This window comes from Herpailurus yagouaroundi, unplaced genomic scaffold (assembly GCF_014898765.1).
Source record: "Herpailurus yagouaroundi ecotype Mexico unplaced genomic scaffold, PumYag 189, whole genome shotgun sequence".
Classification (NCBI taxonomy): domain Eukaryota; kingdom Metazoa; phylum Chordata; class Mammalia; order Carnivora; family Felidae; genus Herpailurus; species Herpailurus yagouaroundi.
In genome coordinates this window covers 7,984,702-8,005,616 of record NW_024412420.1, presented here as the reverse complement: position 1 = coordinate 8,005,616, position 20,915 = coordinate 7,984,702, and the positions used below count along the sequence as shown (strand labels likewise).

Below are 20,915 nucleotides of genomic sequence, written 5' to 3'. Positions count from 1 at the left end.
TCTATGTCAGTTTCTTCATTTGTCACTATTGACAGTGGGGTGGATAATGCTTTGTTGGGAAACAACTAGCCTGTGCCCTGGAGGATGTTTAATAGCATCCCAGGCTTCTACCCACTAGATGCCAGCAACATCCTCCAGTTGTGATGAGCAAAATGTCTCCAGACAATGCCAAATGGCCCCTGGGAGGTAGAATCACCCTTGGTTGAACACCATTGACTTATAATAAAAGATAATTTTACAAATAGGGTAGGTCATTTGTATCAAACTCCTAATACATTCCCTCTGTGTTGGTTTGGAACTGAAAAGTACAACTTAATTTGTTTTTCAAATTCCCACTAAATCTGAAGGACCATAAAACTCAAATTCGACAAGATACATGCAGTGGGATCTGCACAAGCAGAAATAAGACAAAATAGATGAGAAACAGCGGCAAGTGCATTACTGGTTGTGTCCTTCTCTGAATAGAAATCTATAAAACAATAAATAAGCTGCCACGTTCAGCATAGCTTAGCCTTGTCTTTCATAATTCCCCACAGTGTGCTTAGAGGAAAAGAGTTTAATTCCTATTGAACTTTTATCCAAATTTAGTAAAAAGCAATATAAATCTTTCTCGGGCCCTTTGCGATTCCCCTACCTGCCACATCATCACTCTTTTGCTTGCCAGTATAAAGAGTTTGGCTTTTGTTTTCAAGAAGGTTGGAAGCTGTCACTTATGCTGCAATTATGAAAAATGTGCTCTGAATTTATTTCAACCAGGCGGGAATAGGATCCTGACATAGGCAAGAACTTTTCAACTCGGAATCAGGTCAACTGCCAAATAATTGCATGTAGCTCCTTCAGAATAGCAACTTTTGTTCACTCACCTTTTCATTTCTAACCCTCCCACAGTGCCTAATATGCACTGGAACAAATATAGTAGTCCCCCCTCCCTTATGGATGGTTTTGCTTTCCATGGTCAACCAGGGTCTGGAAGCACATGATAATGCTTCTGACGAATTGTCAGAAGGTTCATAGCACCCTAACGCTATGTCACAATGCCTATGTCATTTACCTCACTTCCTCACATCACATAGGCATCTTCTCATCCCCACCATCACAAGAATGGTGAGTATAGTGTAGGAAGATATTTTTAAAGAGAGAAAGAGACCACATTCACATAACTTTGATCATAGTATATTAGTATATTGTTACAGTTGTTCTATTTTATTATTAGTTATTGGTGTTAATCTCTGGCTATGCCTAATGTATAAATTAAAATTTATCATAGGTGTATATATATATATATATATATATATATATATATATATATATATACAGGAAACAATAGAGTATATGTAGGGTTCAGTAATATCCAAGGTCATCCTTTTGGGGGTCTTGGAACATACCTCCCACAGATAAGGAGTGACTATTGTACTAACTAATATGTATCAAGTACTTTCATAAGTAAAATGAATAAGTAAATAAATGTTCAAAGAATATATTATCCTTAGTGACTTTGATAAAAAAAATATATGAATTCACACACCACACACACACACACACACACACACACATACACTTAAGATACTTTAATGTGACTACAAGATTCTTCCTTTAAGGAAGAACTTTTGCCCTAAGTATAGTCTATTGCATTATTGGAAGCAGTCAGTGAACTATATTCTGAGTTTTTACTGTATAATAATGACACCGTGTTTGTTACTTTTATAAGCTCCAATAGATACTCATTTGTAAGTTTAAAAAATATATTCAGGGGCGCCTGGGTGGTGCAGTCGGTTAAGCGTCCGACTTCAGCCAGGTCACGATCTCGCGGTCCGTGAGTTCGAGCCCCGCGTCGGGCTCTGGGCTGATGGCTCAGAGCCTGGAGCCTGTTTCCGATTCTGTGTCTCCCTCTCTCTCTGCCCCTCGCCTGTTCATGCTCTGTCTCTCTCTGTCCCAAAAATAAATAAACGTTGGAAAAAAAAATTTTTTTTAAATAAAAAATATATTCAGAACACAAGGGCAGAAAACTGCCCACATAAATCTAAACATTTTGGGATGTGACAGATAAGAGAAGTAATGCTGAAAATAGTTACAGATATTTCACTTTAGCTGAAAGGCAAAAGAAGAAACACCTCATAACATATAAAGCCACAGTCACTCTATGAAAATATATAAATTCAAAATTACCAACATCAAAGAAAAGAATAAACAGATACATCACTTATGCAATGCACCTGCATCATTAGTCATCACTAATGAAGATTTGCTTTTGAATCAATAGAGAAAATAGGAGTTCATGCAAAATGTGTATATCTTTGTTATACAATACATGTCTTCTGTTTTTAAAAATTTGTAATCTACCTTTTCTGCCAATATAATCAGTAAGCAAAAAATGCTAACATCTACAAAGAGAAGCTAAATGACATGCAAAAAGTTACCCTAAACAAAATACTATTCATAGATATCAAGAACTCTTAGACTGTCTTGGTCCATTCAGGCTATGAAAGGATACCACAGACTGGGTGGCTTTAAAAAACAAATGTTTTTCTCACAGTTCTGGAGGCTGGAAATCCAAGAGCAGGGCGCCAGCATGGTTGGGTTGTGGTGACAGCCTTCTTTCACATTACAGGTGGCCATTTTCTCCTTGTATCCTCTAATGGCAGAGAGCAGAGAGAAGCAGGCTCTCTCTTGGGATTCTTACAGGGGCACTAATCCCATTCCCGAAGGTTCCGCCCTCATGACTTCAGCTAATCCTAATTAATTTACAAAGACCTGACCTCCCCATACTATCACACTGAGAGGAAGGGTTTCAACATATGAATTTTGAGGGGGGAACCACAACATTCAGTCCATAACATGGATAATATTGGGTTTGGGTTCAGCCATATTCTTCTGCATGCATTTCATTAGATTTCCCTTTCTCTGACTTTGCCTGTACTCTTTCCCTTGCTGATTCATGTTAAATCTTCTTAAAAGGTTTTTGGGTTTTGTTTTTCAATCCATAATTAAATATACCTTCTCTTGGGAGCACCTGGGTGGCTCACTCAGTTAAGTGTCCAACTTTGGCCTGGGTCATGATTTCACGTTTTATAAGTTTGAGCCCTGCACTGGGCTCTCTGCTCTCAGCACAGAGCCTGCTTTGGATCCTCTGGTCCCCTCTCTCTCTGCCCCTCCCCGGCTCATTCTCCCTCTCACTCAAAATCAATAAATTTAATAAATAAATAAATAAATGTACATTCTTTTGGTAAATTTCCTGACATCATTACTTTGAATTACATTTCTTTCCTGTGAACTCCCACTGAATCTACTCATCTCACTGACTTTCAACTGGTAGTTTAGTATAGTTAATTTAATTAGTAACATAACTAATAATGTAACCAATACATACATTTTCCCCTTATATTTCACATGTACCTTAAAAAGCAGATGATAAGTGAAATACACAAATATATGCAATGCTCTGTAAACAAACAAGGTATAAGCCATGCCATGTTTTCTAATTCCCAAGCTGGTGCAATCCTAATGAACTTCCAGAGCAGAAACTTATCTCTCATCTTTCGAACTTAAGATTTTGCCTAAAATACATCATTTGTGGACCATTACCAATATCAGAACTGATTCATTAAATTCCCAGCTAAGGGGTGTTTGTGCTTACGTATCTAAAAAAATAATTTGGCTCATTGTGTAGTAATTATTTACCTACAGGGGCCTAAAATCGCCAATGTTTATAGACCTGGGCAATGATGTCACTTCCGGCATACTTTACAGTGCTAACATTTTGCAGTGTAAGCTGAATTCTTAACCACTTTACTGCTTCCTAGCTCGATGGTAACTTTTGAGCCATACTGAATCTAACAATCTTTCCCAGAAAAAGTGGAGAATGTTGGTGTGTTGAAATTCATATTAACTAGAATTTTCTCTTAGTATTTAATAAGATTGATGCCTCTATAATCTAATTCACAGCTGATGGCAGCCTTAAGATTCTTTTCCCCCAGAAGGGGCAGGTCCCAGCTTGCTATGGAGATGACCCCTTGCAAAATAAATGGCACCAGGCAACTAATTTCAACCAAACTATTGCCTCCTAACGTAAGATGTTTACATTCTTTTTTTGTTGTTTGTTTTGTTTTGTATTACCCCAATTTTAAGATTTTTCTCATCTTTAATCATTTTTGAGGGAAGTTCAAAAGATACTCAAGCTATGTTTCTTTTTTCTCAGATCTATTTCCAAACCAAAGGTTTTCCCTATCTCTTCACAGATGGCAAAGGGGACTAGAGGGTAGATTAATGCCTTTCTGCAGTTGACCTCTCTGAGAATCAAGCTTCTATCCTGTGACTATAAGAATTCATTCTTGGGGCGCCTGGGTGGCTCAGTGGGTTAAGCGTCCGACTTCAGCTCAGGTCACGATCTCACGGTCCGTGAGTTCGAGCCCCACGTTGGGCTCTGGGCTGATGGCTCAGAGCCTGGAGCCTGCTTCCGATTCTGTGTCTCCCTCTCTCTCTGCCCCTCCCCCATTCATGCTCTGTCTCTCTCTGTCTCAAAAAAAATAAATAAACGTTAAAAAAAATTAAAAAAAATAAAAAAAGAATTCATTCTTGTATAGATGCTCACATAAATGATAATAATTTTATTATGAGCCTGAATACTGCAAAATTCATATTTTTAGACATTCTTAATTCCGTATCTTATACAGCATCCAGAACGTACTGTCACCTTGAATGAAAACCATAAGGCACCCAAATACAGAAAGAGAACTCTGTATGAATTGCTGTTCTCTGTGAAACCCTTCAGGATGTTCTCTTTTTATTAGAGATATGGTTTTAACTAGCTTAGTTCCCTCAACTCAGTGAGAAGTTTGTGATCTCTTATATTTTTTAACATCTCCTTCATAATTAAATAACTATGTGGTAAGATTTATTCAAACTAACATAAAATTACTCTCATTTGGCAAGAGACCAAGTCTTAATAAAATAACACGTTTAAATCCTTTTAGTATCAGGATGCACTAAATACTCATAGAAAAAAATTGGCATTTTTCCCACAGATGAACTCTGAATCTATTATTTATTATTGCTTTAAATAAATGCCATGTGTACACTTAGGCAAATAATATTCCACATCAATTCCAAGATACAATGTAGCCCAACAGGGGATCTTTGAGCTTCATTATCATGGACTGCCTTATTTCCAGATCATAACCTTAACCACGTCTCATGTCTTAGGGAGTGCAAATCTACTACTAACCATTCATCTTAGGAAATGCATGTTGCTGCTACTGGAAGCCAAAAGAAAGCTGGAGTAGCCATACTTATATCAGACAAACTAGACTTTAAATTAAAGGCTGTAACAAGAGATGAAGAAGGACATTATATAATAGTGACAGGGTCTATCCATCAGGAAGAGCTAACAATTATAAATGTCTATGTGCCGAATACCGGAGCGCCCAAATATATAAAACAATTACTCATAAACATAAGCAACCTTATTGAGAAGAATGTGGTAATTGCAGAGGACTTTAACACCCCACTTACAGAAATGGATAGATCATCTAGACACACGGTCAATAAAGAAACAAGGGCCCTGAATGAGACATTGGATCAGATGGACTTGACAGATCTATTTAGAACTCTGCATCCCAAAGCAACAGAATATACTTTCTTCTCGAGTGTACATGGAACATTCTCCAAGATAGATCACATACTGGGTCACAAAACAGCCCTTCATAAGCTACAAGAATTGAAATCATACCATGCATACTTTCAGACCACAATGCTATGAAGCTTGAAATCAACCACAGAAAAAAGTCTGGAAAACCTCCAAAAGCATGGAGGTTAAAGAACACCCTACTAACGAATGAGTGGGTCAACCAGGCAATTCGAGAAGAAATTAAAAAATATATGGAAACAAACGAAAATGAAAATACAACAATCCAAACGCTTTGGGACGCAGCGAAGGCAGTCCTGAGAGGAAAATACATTGCAATCCAGGCCTATCTCAAGAAACAAGAAAAATCCCAAATACAAAATCTAACAGCACACCTAAAGGAAATAGAAGCAGAACAGCAAAGGCAGCCTAACCCCAGCAGAAGAAGAGAAATAATAAAGATCAGAGCAGAAATAAACAATATAGAATCTAAAAAAACTGTAGAGCAGATCAACGAAACCAAGAGTTGGTTTTTTGAAAAAATAAACAAAATTGACAAACCTCTAGCCAGGCTTCTCAAAAAGAAACGGGAGATGACCCAAATAGATAAAATCATGAATGAAAATGGAATTATTACAACCAATCCCTCAGAGATACAAACAATTATCAGGGAATACTATGAAAAATTATATGCCACAAATTGGACAACCTGGAAGAAATGGACAAATTCCTGAACACCCGCACTCTTCCAAAACTCAATCAGGAGGAAATAGAAAGCTTGAACAGACCCATCACCAGTGAAGAAATTGAATCGGTTATCAAAAATCTCCCAACAAATAAGAGTCCAGGACCAGATGGCTTCCCAGGGGAGTTCTACCAGACGTTTAAAGCAGAGATAATACCTATCCTTCTCAAGCTATTCCAAGAAATAGAAAGGGAAGGAAAACTTCCAGACTCATTCTATGAAGCCAGTATTACTTTGATTCCTAAACCAGACAGAGACCCAGTAAAAAAAGAGCACTACAGGCCAATATCCCTGATGAATATGGATGCCAAAATTCTCAATAAGATACTAGCAAATCGAATTCAACGGCATATAAAAAGAATTATTCACCATGATCAAGTGGGATTCATTCCTGGGATGCAGGGCTGGTTCAACATTCGCAAATCAATCAACGTGATACATCACATTAACAACAAAAAAAGAGAAAAACCATATCATCCTGTCAATCGATGCAGAAAAGGCCTTTGACAAAATCCAGCACCCTTTCTTAATAAAAACCCTTGAGAAAGTCGGGATAGAAGGAACATACTTAAAGATCATAAAAGCCATTTATGAAAAGCCCACAGCTAACATCATCCTCAACGGGGAAAAACTGAGAGCTTTTTCCCTGAGATCAGGAACACGACAGGGATGCCCACTCTCACCGCTGTTGTTTAACAAAGTGCTGGAAGTTCTAGCATCAGCAATCAGACAACAAAAGGAAATCAAAGGCATCAAAATTGGCAAAGATGAAGTCAAGCTTTCGCTTTTTGCAGATGACATGATCTTATACATGGAAAATCTGATAGACTCCACCAAAAGTCTGCTAGAACTGATACATGAATTCAGCAAAGTTGCAGGATACAAAATCAATGTACAGAAATCAGTTGCATTCTTATACACTAACAATGAAGCAACAGAAAGACAAATAAAGAAACTGATCCCATTCACAATTGCACCAAGAAGCATAAAATACCTAGGAATAAATCTAACCAAAGATGTAAAGGATCTGTATGCTGAAAACTATAGAAAGCTTATGAAGGAAATTGAAGGAGATATAAAGAGATGGAAAAACATTCCGTGCTCATGGATTGGAAGAATAAATATTGTCAAAATGTCAATCCTACCCAAAGCTATCTACACATTCAATGCAATCCCAATCAAAATTGCACCAGCATTCTTCTCGAAACTAGAACAAGCAATCCTAAAATTCATATGGAACCACAAAAGGCCCCGAATAGCCAAAGTAATTTTGAAGAAGAAGACCAAAGCAGGAGGCATCACAATCCCAGACTTTAGCCTCTACTACAAAGCTGTCATCATCAAGACAGCATGGTATTGGCACAAAAACAGACACATAGACCAATGGAATAGAATAGAAACCCCAGAACTAGACCCACAAACGTATGGCCAACTCATCTTTGACAAAGCAGGAAAGAACATCCAATGGAAAAAAAGACAGTCTCTTTAACAAATGGTGCTGGGAGAACTGGACAGAAACATGCAGAAGGTTGAAACTAGACCACTTTCTCACACCATTCACAAAAATAAACTCAAAATGGATAAAGGACCTGAATGTGAGACAGGAAACCATCAAAACCTTAGAGGAGAAAGCAGGAAAAGACCTCTCTGACCTCAGCCGTAGCAATCTCTTACTTGACACATCCCCAAAGGCAAGGGAATTAAAAGCAAAAGTGAATTACTGGGACCTTATGAAGATAAAAAGCTTCTGCACAGCAAAGGAAACAACCAACAAAACTAAAAGGCAACCAACGGAATGGGAAAAGATATTTGCAAATGACATATCGGACAAAGGGCTAGTATCCAAAATCTATAAAGAGCTCACCAAACTCCCCACCCAAAAAGCAAGTAACCCAGTGAAGAAATGGGCAGAAAACATGAATAGACACTTCTCTAAAGAAGACATCCGGATGGCCAACAGGCACATGAAAAGATGCTCAGCGTCGCTCCTTATCAGGGAAATACAAATCAAAACCACACTCAGGTATCACCTCACGCCAGTCAGAGTGGCCAAAATGAACAAATCAGGAGACTCTAGATGCTGGAGAGGATGTGGAGAAACGGGAACTCTCTTGCACTGTTGGTGGGAATGCAAATTGGTGCAGCCGCTCTGGAAAGCAGTGTGGAGGTTCCTCAGAAAATTAAAAATAGACCTACCCTATGACCCAGCAATAGCACTGCTAGGAATTTATCCAAGGGACACAGGAGTACTGATGCATAGGGGCACTTGTACCCCAATGTTCATAGCAGCACTCTCAACAATAGCCAAATTATGGAAAGAGCCTAAATGTCCATCAACTGATGAATGGATAAAGAAATTGTGGTTTATATGCACTATGGAATACTACGTGGCAATGAGAAAGAATGAAATATGGCCTTTTGTAGCAACGTGGATGGAACTGGAGAGTGTGATGCTAAGTGAAATAAGCCATACAGAGAAAGACAGATACCATATGGTTTCACTCTTATGTGGATCCTGAGAAACTTAACAGGAACCCATGGGGGAGGGGAAGGAAAAAAAAAAAAAGAGGTTAGAGTGGGAGAGAGCCAAAGCATAAGAGACTGTTGAGAACTGAGAGCAAACTGAGGATTGATGGGGGGTGGGAGGGAGGAGAGGGTGGGTGATGGGTATTGAGGAGGGCACCTTTTGGGATGAGCACTGGGTGTTGTATGGAAACCAATTTGACAATAAATTTCATATATAAAAAAAATAAAATAAATAAAATAAAAAGCATTACATACAAAAAAAAAAAGGAAATGCATGTTGCTTCATGTGGCTTTAATTAACATGAAACAAACTTTAAGGCATATGTAGTGAGCTCTGCGCTTCCTCACTAGGTAAATGGTTATATCTCTTTCTTTTAATAGCCAATGTATAAATAATCTGGAATAATCTTTTTCCCACAAGATATGTAGCAGGAAAAAAAAACCAGTTAACATAATATTGAGTTGTTGGTAACAAATTAATTTGTGTTAGGAAATTTGTATTGGAAATCATAGGCTGTGCTTAAATTAAGAGAGAAAGGAAGTCTGTGAAACCCAAAGTCTATTTAGTTGCAAATGGCTTTTCCTAATGTGTTATCAAGAGTCATAACTATGTTGGTACTTAGTAAGTTTACAAAGTTATCTTTTCCTGGGGCAGATATTCCAGTGTGTGTATGTATATATATCCACATATATGTATGCACGTATGTATGCATACAATGTTTTTGGAGATTATGACTACAATTATTCTTTTTCTAAATTTTTTATGTTTTTTTAATTTTATTTTTTGAGAGAGAGAAAGACAGAGTACAAGCAGGGGAGGGGCAGAGAGAGAGGTAGGTATTCAATCCAAAGCAGGCTCCAGGCTCTGAGCTGTCAACACACGGCCCTACAAAGGGCTGGAACTCAACAGAGTACAAGATCATGACCTAAGCTAAAGTCGGATGGTCAACTGACTGAGCCACCCAGGTGCCCCTGACTAGTTATTCTTTTTTTTTTAATTATTTTTTAACGTTTACTTATTTTTGAGACAGAGGAGACAGAGCATGAACGGGGGAGGGTCATAGAGAGAGGGAGACACAGAATCTGAAACAGGCTCCAGGCTCTGTCAGCACAGAGCCTGACGCAGGGCTCAAACTCACAGACCGCAAGATCATGACCTGAGCCAGAGTCTGACGCTTAACCAACTGAGCCACCCAAGCGCCTCTGACTACAGTTATTCTTAACAAGTGCTCTGGACAGCTTCTGTAAAATTCTTTTATTTAAATTTTTTTCATGTTTGTTTATTTTGAATGAGAGAGAGACAGAGCACAAGCAGGGGAGGGGCAGAGAGAGAGGGAGACACAGAATCCAAAGCAGGTTCCATGCTCTGAGCTGTCAGCATAGAGCCTGACACAGGGTTCCAACCCACAAACCGTGAGATCATGACCTAAGCTGAAGTCAGACGCTTAACTGACTGAGCCACCCAGGCACCCCAACTTCTGTAAAATTCTTAAGTCAACAAAACAAAACTTAATTCTGTGCAACCATATGTGCACGCATGCACATACACACAGACACTCCTACTTTTGTTGGATAGTATTTATATATGTATTAAAAATGAAGTTTCAGGGGCGCCTGGGTGGCTCAGTCGGTTGAGCGTCCGACTTCAGCTCAGGTCATGATCTCGCGGTCCGTGAGTTCAAGCCCTGCGTCGGGCTCTGGGCTGATGGCTCAGAGCCTGGAGCCTGTTTCCAATTCTGTGTCTCCCTCTCTCTCTGCCCCTCCCCCGTTCATGCTCTGTCTCTCTCTGTCTCAAAAATAAATAAACGTTAAAAAAAAATTATTAAAAAAAAAATGAAGTTTCTGTTGCTCTATGTAGGAAAACCTAGTTAAGCACCACTTCTTGCAAAAATATATCTGAGTACGATGCGTATATAGCACATTTATTAATACACCAGCTTTGGAGTTGGGCTCAAAGGTTCTTTTTTTTTTTTTTTTTTTTTTTTTTTTTTAATTTTTTTGGGGACAGAGAAAGACCGAGCATGAATGGGGGAGGGGCAGAGAGAGAGAGAGACACAGAATCGGAAACAGGCTCCAGGCTCTGAGCCGTCAGCCCAGAGCCCGACGCGGGGCTCGAACTCACGGACCGCGAGATCGTGACCTGGCCGAAGTCGGACACTTAACCGACTGCGCCACCCAGGCGCCCTGGGCTCAAAGGTTCTAATCCAGATTGCAACATGCTAGCTTTGTGACTGTTAAAAATGGCTTTTCTTCTCTAATTCTTTGTGTTCTAATGTTATGAGGCCGTGTTAATAAGTACTACATCATAGAGGGTTGTCATTATGATTAAAGGAAATGATGTTTGCAAAGTACTTATTGCAATTCAAATTCATTAGTATCTGAAATAGAATACTCAACAAGTGTTTAATATAATAGTAATAACTAAAATAACTAAACTATTAATAATGACTGAAGGTATTCAAGATGTACTCTTTCATCCCATTAAAAATATTTCACTATTAGCTTGCAATTTCACCTTTACATATGTATTTTTATTATATTAATTTTTTCATTTGTTCTTAGAATATTCACTGAACTTCTGTATTCTTCCTTTATTGTGCCAGTACATAGAATAGTATGGTGGTCAAAGCAGACATAGTCTTTTCCTTATGGAGCTTGCAAAGTAGTAGGGAGAAAGAGATAATAATTGTGTAAATACATGACTATATACTCTGATAATGGCTAAAAATTCAAAGTGAAATTGCTAAACACCAGTAATTACAAGGAAGATCTATTCTTTTTTTTTTTAACTTTTTAACGTTTATTTATTTTTGAGACAGAGAGAGACAGAGCATGAACGGGGGAGGGGCAGAGAGAGAGAGGGAGACACAGAATCCGAAGCAGGCTCCAGGCTCTGAGCCGTCAGCACAGAGCCTGACGCTGGGCTCGAACTCACGGACCGCGAGATCGTGACCTGAGTTGAAGTCGGACGCTTAACCGACTGAGCCACCCAGGAGCCCCAAGGAAGATCTATTCTAATCTGAGACACAGTCCCGAAGACAAGACATCATATGCAATATCTGGGACAATATTGTATTAAAATACCTAAAGTATTTGTTTACCTGAAATATTTGGTCATCTGCAATTCACATTTAGAGAGGCTTCTCCAAGAATTTGCTCCTGGGTTGAAAACTGAAGAATAAGTAAGCATTGTCAAAGTAGTACAGATGTTGGAAGTTTTCTGGGGTAGAAGACAGCACTTGCAATTATCCTGGAGTGGAGGGAACATCTTAAAAATTAATGGTGCTGGAGGTGCATGGGCAGTTCAGTTGGTTAAGCGACCATCTCTTGATTTCAACCCCGGTCATGATCTCATGGCTTCTGAGACCCAGCCACACAGAGTGTGGAACCTGCGTGGGATTCTCTCTCTCCCTCCTTCTCTGTCTCTCTGCCCCTCCCCCACTCATGCTCATTCTCATGTTCTCTCAAAATAAATAATTAAACATTAAAAAAAAAGAATTGATAGTTCAATAGAGCTGGGGCTCAGAAAACAAGAGAGGTGGTATTCCACAGAGTTAAATAGATAGGCAGGTCTAGATAAGCAAGGATCTTGATCCATACTTGATTGGAAGTCAATAAAAGTTTTAGGCATTAGAGTAGCATCAGATTTACATTTTAGTCACAAGAACTTTTCCAACATCACCTCTGTCACTTCTTATACACAGCTCTTCTTCACAGAGTTGTCCCAGTGTGCACTTATTGATGAAGTCAAGCCCTCACAAAAAGTCAAGGAAAAGCCACTAAATATGTGAGCATAAATAGCCAAGTAGATAGGGCAAGCATGTTGAGGCAATGTGATGGAAAGTGGAAAAGTGCTGAGATCCAGGGCTGAAATTACCTCCTGAGGTATTACGAACAACTCTGAGATTGCTGTGGATAAGTATTTATGGTTACATTTAATTAATATTTTCACCAGGATAACTATCAAAGGATGTGTATGTTTGAAAGACCTAAAGACTTTTGATACACATCATCAAATTCTTTTTTTAAGTTTATTTATTTAGAAAGAGAAAGAGAGCAGGGGAGGGGCAGAGACAAACAGGGGGAGAGAGAGAGAGAGAGAGAGAGAGAGAGAGAGAGAGAGAGAGAGGATCCAGGCAGGCTCTGTGCTGTCAGCACCGAGGATAGCACGCAGCCTGCATGGGGCTTTATCTCATGAACTCCAAGGTCATGACCCCAGCCTAAATCAAGATCTGGCTGCTTAATCGGCTGAGCCACCCAGGTGCCCCACACATCATCAAATTCTAAGGTAGTTATTTTTTATGTTACAATGATGTGAAAATTACGTAACGATGTTTTGCCCTTAGTTTATGGAGGGCATCTTGTTTTAATATAGTGTCCAATAACAACTAACATGAAGTATTAGAGAAAGGATAGATTTTCAAATCACACTGCCCTGGGTTTGAATTTTGGCTCTGCCAGTTGATATTCCTGCGATCACAGGAATTAATTATGTAGGGATGTTAGTTCATTTCCTCTGGAAGTAGTTTTTATGTCCTTAATATTAACTTTGGTGAAAAAAAATTTAATTGCATTTACTTTTACACATATGTTAAATGTTAAATAAAGACATCTATTTGGAACCAACAAAGATATGTAAGGAAGCCATTTCTCATTAACCAACTTATGGAAAAAAGAGGAAATCTGTAGTTAGAAACATACAAAGCAGAGATAATGCACTGGCATGAAATGACACCTTACACAAAAAGCATTATACAAACAAAACCTATTAATAAGTTGCAGGGGTTATGAAACAGTATGCTGCTTAAGTTAAAAAAATTGAAAAAAAGAAAAACCCAAATCCTCAATGTCCTATTTGTGGAGAGAAGCAGCTAATATTTGGAAAGGTTATTGTGTAAGCAAAACTTGGTGGGAGGGTGTTGGTTTCAGTTCAGTATATTGTATGCATCCTCCACATAGGGCAAAATAAAATAATTATTGTTTTCAGTTGTTTTAATTGGCTATATAGGAGAACCCACAGTAAATACGACAAGCTAAAAAGTGAGCAAAGGTAAGAGAATTTTTAAAATATTCAGGGGTGAGTTTCTATGGATTCAGTAGATGTCAGCATAGTTTGGACTACTGCTAATGAATTACTGCTTATGGGGTCAGCCATGTACATACAACAAGCCAGTACGGTCTATATTATTATTCCCATTTTGCAGACGAGAACATGGAGGCTCAACTAATGTGAGTAACTCACTGACTGCAACACAACTATGGAGTGAAAGCATTGGGATTGAAGCTTAGATCTGTCTGATACTGGCACCTGCTCTCATTCTGCTCTGCCCATGCCATCTCAGAAACCTCATCCTACTAGAGTATAAACCGCTGTTCTTGAACCAACCCGTTCTCTTTTCATATTAACAGGTAACTAGTGAGAGAAGAGTAGAGAAGGGAGGGAAAGCAGAATTTTCCAGAAAGTCCAGCCTCTTAGAAATTCAAAAGGGTTCAAGGTGTCAAAACCCAGCTTCTCCCTGCAGCAGTGATAGGAAGGGTTTGCTGTTGGTTAACAAGAAAGTTGAGAGCCCATCTCAATACCTTGGAGGTATAAACACTGAGGGAAATGTTTCAGCAACCTGCAGGGGATGTGTTATATTTGTCTTCTTGCCTGAGGAACTTGCCAATTATGTGAAAATGCCAACTGGTCTCCTTACCTGATTTTGAGTAATACCTCTCAAGAAAATAAAAATGTCCAGAGATAGTAAGCAAAAATCATACAAGATGAAAATATTGAAAAGACTTTCTTTTCCTGAGGAGGCAGAGGCAAATTAAAATATTTCAAGAGTAGGCAATTAAAAAAAAATGACAGAGAATGAAAAGAAAAGGAGAAATAATCTATTCATATAGAAGCAGTGCAGAAATTTCAACATTAAGAATGTTTTCTCAGTTAATTTGTTAATTTAGAAACTCAAGATTAAACCAATATATTGTATGATGCTATAAACCATAAACTTACACACAAATGCATACAAACTTTGTATTATGACTATAGAAGCACAATAAATGCATGGACATACACATCTAAAAGGACAGTCAGGGGCACCAGGGTGGCTAAGTCACGTGAGCATCCAAATTCAGCTCAGGTCAGGATCTCACAGTTCATAGGTTCGAGCCCCTGTCGGGCTCTGCTAACAGCTTGGAGCCTGGAGCCTGCTTCGGATTGTTTGTTTCCCTCTCTCTCTGCCTCTCTCATGCTCTCTCTCTTTCTCTCTCTCTCTCAAAAATAAAATAAACACTAAAAAAATAACTAACTAACTAAATAAAAGGAGAGTCATTGCTGGTTGTTTGGGTGTGGCAGAATCATGTGTCATTTTTTTCTCCTGTTTGCAAAATTGTGCCTTCTGTATTATCTGCAATGAAAATGGAATACTTGCTCATACACAAATGTATACCTCTTCCCATAGAAGCCATAGAAGGCTCCACAACTTTCCACAACACACAGAAAATTCACAAGAATTATAAGATTTAAGGGAATGTGTTTTGTGTGTGAAGATATTCTAGTGATGTGTAGGAATACTCTTTGGAGAGAGAGAGAGAGATGCAATATTGGTTATATATACACCTGGCATAACCAGGGAGTATACTTTTGTTCTGGAATGTTCTGTTCCATGTTTCATTCTGGTATTTTTTTTTGCCAAGGATTATAATCTTTTTTCTCTATTATGTACTTCACTCAGTGCAGGTGGGTCACGGACGTTTTTCTTTTGCTTTCCCCACCTTGGACTATCCAGCATTAGAGCCCCAACACCTTCATGTTTGAAGGATCCCTCTATTATAAGCCCTTGTGGGTGGAAGGGACTGCATGATTCCTGGCCTCCTGACACTAAGATGTGCCTATTTATATAGGCACATGACTCAGGTTTGGCCAATCAGATGGCTCCATTCTACTGAGGGTTTTGTTGGGTAGAAGCAGCAACATATTGAGCTTCTAGGGGTACCGATGGCAGAACAAATTCAAGTGTCCAGTGGCATTGCTTGGTACAAGCTTTGGGATGGATCCACCCTTCGGTAAGGGATGCTAGCCCTTCTTTCACTCTGTTGCTTTTGATACCTGGCCTCCACTGCTGTGTCCATTTGCAAAGCTTGGTTCTAAAGCTGTCCCCTCAATTGGTAATGCACCCACTATCATTTTAATGAATTCATTTTATTCCTAAATCAGTCAAAGTTGGTTTCTGTTGTTTGTATTTAAAAAGTCCTGACGGATACCAAGTGTGAAGAAATAATTCTTGGACACAACAAGTAAAAGAACTTACGGGAATGTATCCTTAATTGTTTTGAAATTGGGGATAGAAGTGCAAAAATCTTGGAGCATGGGTGGTGGTTTAACTTTTCCCAGTTAAAAACATCGTGCCAGACATTCATTTGGCAAAGAAAGGAGGAAATTGAATGGTGATACCTGGAACACACAGTAGGTGTTTAAAACTAAATTTGGTTTACTCGACCGTGGTTTATGATATTTTAACAGCAGTTTTCAGCAAAAGGATGGTACACGCCTTATCAGATCTGGTAGGAGTATTTGTTTATCTTTGTTCAAAAATTGTGAGGGATTTAAAGTTGTTACTGCAGAAGAAAATCCCCTAATCAAATGACTTTTTTTTTTTTTATTAAGGACAGTAGATGTTCATTCATAAAATACGCATTTAGTGCTTTCTCTGTGTCAGGTACTAAGTTGCCGGAAAGAGAAAAACATGATCAATCTCTTCTCTCTAGAAATGTCTATTTTGTACTGTCTTAGTTACTTTCTATCCATATCATAATATTTTGTTCATTTGTTTGTATCCCATTGATTTGTGAATTCCTTGGGGATATGGGACTTATTTTCTATTTATTTATGTTCCTAGAACATAACACAATCTCTCATACATAACTGGCTTTCAAAAAATGTATACCAAATGAATAAGTGAATGAATGAATAAATGAATAAAAAATGACATAAGTAAGTAGCCTGAACAATCACCCTTAGTGAGTTCTATTTGCATCCCAGTCAACTTGCTTATCAGTGACATGAGGGAACACAGAGGCAAGCTTATCAAACACACAGATGCTTTCTGTGCAGTATAAGAAATACCTACGACATATAATGACAATCGGAGATCTCAATATTTATTATCTGGTGTAACTGAGAAAAGATTTGGAGGAGTTTATTATAATATATTTCAATTTGTTCCTTTAAAAATTATCAGCTGTCTAGGAAGAAGCTGGAACAGACCTGGCTTAAAAGCAGGTAATATAGGGGCGCCTGGGTGGCTCAGTCAGTTAGCGATCAATTTTGGCTCAGGTCATGATCTCGTGGTTTGTGAGTTCAAGCCCTGCGTTGGGATCTGTGCTGGCAGCTCAGGCTGGGGAGCCTGCTTTGGATTCTCTGTTTCCTTCTCTCTCTCTGCCCTTTCCCCACTTGTGCTCTTTCTCTCTCTCTCAAAAATAAATAAACGTTAAAAAATTTTTTTTAAAAAGCAGTTAATACAGGGGCACCTGGCTGGCTCAGTCAGTACAGCATGCGAGTCTTGACCTCAGGGTTGTGAGTTTGAGGCCCATGTTGGGCATAGAGATTATTACTTAACAAAAGAGCAGGTAATAGAATGTGATGAATTAACAGATAGAAAATGAAGGTAACACTGACAGCACCCTCTGTGAGGCAGCAGTGTAACAGGTCTTCTCTGTCAATTCTGTCTGTAAGGAAGGGAGACAGCCATCCCCTCTGCACTGCACTGGTCAGGCTCTGCATGGAAAACTGTGTTCTCTGTGGCTCTGAATTTGAAGGTTTCTGAAAAAGACCACATTCAGAAAAGTGTGATCTTTATGCTGAAGTGTTTGAAAACCAGAATATACACTTTAACCACCTGAGGAAATGCAGTCTAGAAACACTTAGCATAAGCATAATGTAATTAACTCAAGATCTAGAAATTAATTACTGGAATTCTAAAGTGCCCAATCATCTTTTCAGACTAGGCATGGAACAGCAAATCAGCAGTTCAAGCTGAGGAGAAAAGAACAAAGAGCAGAGGGTAAGATGGGCAAGTGAATGGACAACCTGAAACATGGGTTATTGTCAGAGACTTGTTTTTACCTGTTTCCTGTGCTTCAAAGACCTGGCCTAAGGAAAGGGCAAATGCATATACAAAAGTAGGACAAATAGGCTAATGTGCTCAAAAGCTATTTTAAGAAGCATCTGTATTTCTACCGGTAAACTTTTTATAAAATAAAATGATCAGAATACAAAGATGACATTGAACATGGGGTGGGGAGGTCAGGTCCAAGTGCCTTGACTGGAACTCTTTGAGTAGTGACTGATGATACCAGAGAGGGAGGCCATAGACAAAAATACTAGTTTGAGGGGAAATTTACATAAGATGAATTCTTAAAAACACTTTCAATTAAAAAACTTTACCTTGAGGCACCTGGCTGGCTCAGTCGGGGAGCACGAGACTCTTGATCTCGGGGTTGTTAAGTTTGAGCCCCACATTGGATGCAGAGAGTTCTTAAAATGTTAAAAAAAACCACACAAAAAAACCCTCTGACTTTATTCAATTTAAGAGAGTGATGGATTTTTTTTCCAATTAACATAAATCTTTTGAGATGTTGTATATAGAAACGTTTAAGATATTTTATAAATTAAGTTTTTTTTATGCATGGAGGAAAACTAAAGAGTAATAGTTTTAATGTTTATTTCTTTATTCTGAGAGAGAATTCAAGTGAAAGAGGGGCAGAGAGAGAGAATCTCAAACAGGCTCCATGCTGTCAGTGCAAAATCTGGTGCGGGGCTCAAACCCAAGAACTGTGAGATCATGACCTGAGCTGAAATTGAGTGGGACATTTAACTGATTGAGCCACCCAGGTGCCCCTAAAGAGTATTTTTTTAAACCTTTAAAATCCATTTATCCTTTATAGAAGTAGGACAGACTCTGAGACTACCTGAACTAAATTCTGAATTTCAGTATTTTCTGGCTGAGTGATCTTTAACAAATTAGTTACCCTGTCATTGCCTAGGTTTCCTTACCTGTTAAATCATGGTAATAGTGCACTGAATTGAATGAGATAGTAATAATTTAGAAAAATATCTGTCATGTGGTAAGCACAAAAAGGTTTGCTGAAATTATCATTTTATATATAATGATATTAACATATCTGAGAAGCATATTTGACATAGCCTATGCATGTTATGATGCGTATCCATGTTTTATCTCCATATATAACTCACTATGATGTTCAGCAGGGATTATTTATTTTCATGTTTTTTTTTTCTAATTATTGGAAATGTATTTTTAGCTTTTAAGACCTAGTCACCAGTCTGACATTTTATATTCCAGATTGGTTCCACTGATTACTGGTCAGATTTAAGGATGTTGCTTGTGGATGGAATAGGGTTAATTGGACTGGTTCCAAAAATAGCAAATCTACTGATTTATAAGTGATATGAGACTCCTTAGGAATTTATTGTGTTCCTGCAGGACTCTGGCGTTATACTAGAAGCTAGGAACAAGTAAGATATAAAACACTGGAATCCCACCTCTACTGAAGGAAACAGGTTATTAAAATTCTAATAATTACATCGATTCACAGCAGTGAGTGCGTGATAAGGGATAATCTATACTGATCTGAGGAAAAGAGGGAAAATACAAGGAAGGCTGTCAAAAAGAGGAGATTTCTTTTTTTTTTTAATTTAAATTTTCATTAACATACAGTGCAATATTGGTTTCAGGAGTAGAATTTAGTGACTTATCACATACATCACCCAGTGCTTATCACAAGCGCCCTCCTCAATGCCCATCACCCATCTAGCCCATCTCCCACTCACCTTGCTCCATCAACCCTCAGTTTATTCTCTATTGTTAAGTGTCTCTTGTGTTTTGTTTCCCTCTCTTCTCTCCCCCCCACGTGTTCATCTGTTTTGCTTCTTAAATTCCACACATGAGTGAAATCATACAGTATTTGTCTCTCTGAGTGACTTCTTTTGCTGGCAGAATACATTCTAGCTACATGCACACCATTGCAAATGGCAAGATGCCATTCTTTTTTGATGGCTGGGTAATATGCCATTATATGTATATGTCACAATTTCTTTACCCATTCATTAGTCAAACTACCCTATAATCCGGAAAGAGGGGAGAGGATTTCTGAGCTGAAATTAAAGGTTGAAATATAATTTAAGCTAACTGTATATCAATCCCATCTTCCCAATTACATGCTTCCTTTTTTAATTTTTTTTATTTTTTTTTTAATTTTTAAAAAAAATTTTTTTAACGTTTGTTTATTTTTGAGACAGAGAGAGAGAGCGCATGAACAGGGGAGGGTCAGAGAAAGAGGGAGACACAGATTCTGAAACAGGCTCCAGGCGCGGAGCTGTCAGCACAGAGCCCGACATGGGGCTTGAACTCAAGGACCGCGAGATCATGACCTGAGCCGAAATTGGACGCTTAACTGACTGAGCCACCCAGGCGCCCCTCTTTTTTTAATGTTCTCTCTTAAAGTTGGTTTATTCTTCCAAATTGTAATACTAATATAAATAATGCTTATTCACAAAGGAGATAATGCAATACCAAGGTGTACAAAGTCGAAACAACATTTCTTTCCCTTCACTAAATCCCGTTCTACTTCCTTCCCAAACTCCATTCATTATTAAAACCCTTGCCAGACTCCTCCCACAACTTTTCAGTGCTTTTGAATTGCATATTAACTAGAAGCCTGGAATACATGTAGCTTCTGAAACTCTGTGTGTGTGTGTGTGTGTGTGTGTGTGTGTGTGTGTGTGTGTGTGTCTGTGTGTTTTAAGAAGTTTGGTTTCCATTTATTCGTTTTTATTAAAAAAATCATGTATATTGGGGCGCCTGGGTGGCGCAGTCGGTTAAGCGTCCGACTTCAGCCAGGTCACGATCTCGCGGTCCGGGAGTTCGAGCCCCGCGTCAGGCTCTGGGCTGATGGCTCAGAGCCTGGAGCCTGTTTCCGATTCTGTGTCTCCCTCTCTCTCTGCCCCTCCCCCGTACA

At 38.7% G+C, this 20,915-nt stretch overlaps 1 long non-coding RNA gene across 4 annotated transcripts in view; it reads left to right on the top strand.

Moving 5' to 3' along the window:
• The first annotated feature begins 1,072 nt into the window (after positions 1 to 1,072).
• The window catches only part of LOC121044768 (uncharacterized), a 184,468-nt gene continuing 164,625 nt past the window's right edge, over positions 1,073 to 20,915 (top strand). For all 4 annotated transcript variants that reach the window (XR_005797468.1, XR_005797467.1, XR_005797466.1 and 1 more), the window contains exons 1-3: positions 1,073 to 1,104; positions 17,117 to 17,157; positions 17,878 to 17,938. This is a non-coding gene — a long non-coding RNA (uncharacterized LOC121044768). The remainder of the gene's footprint in view (positions 1,105 to 17,116; positions 17,158 to 17,877; positions 17,939 to 20,915) is intronic.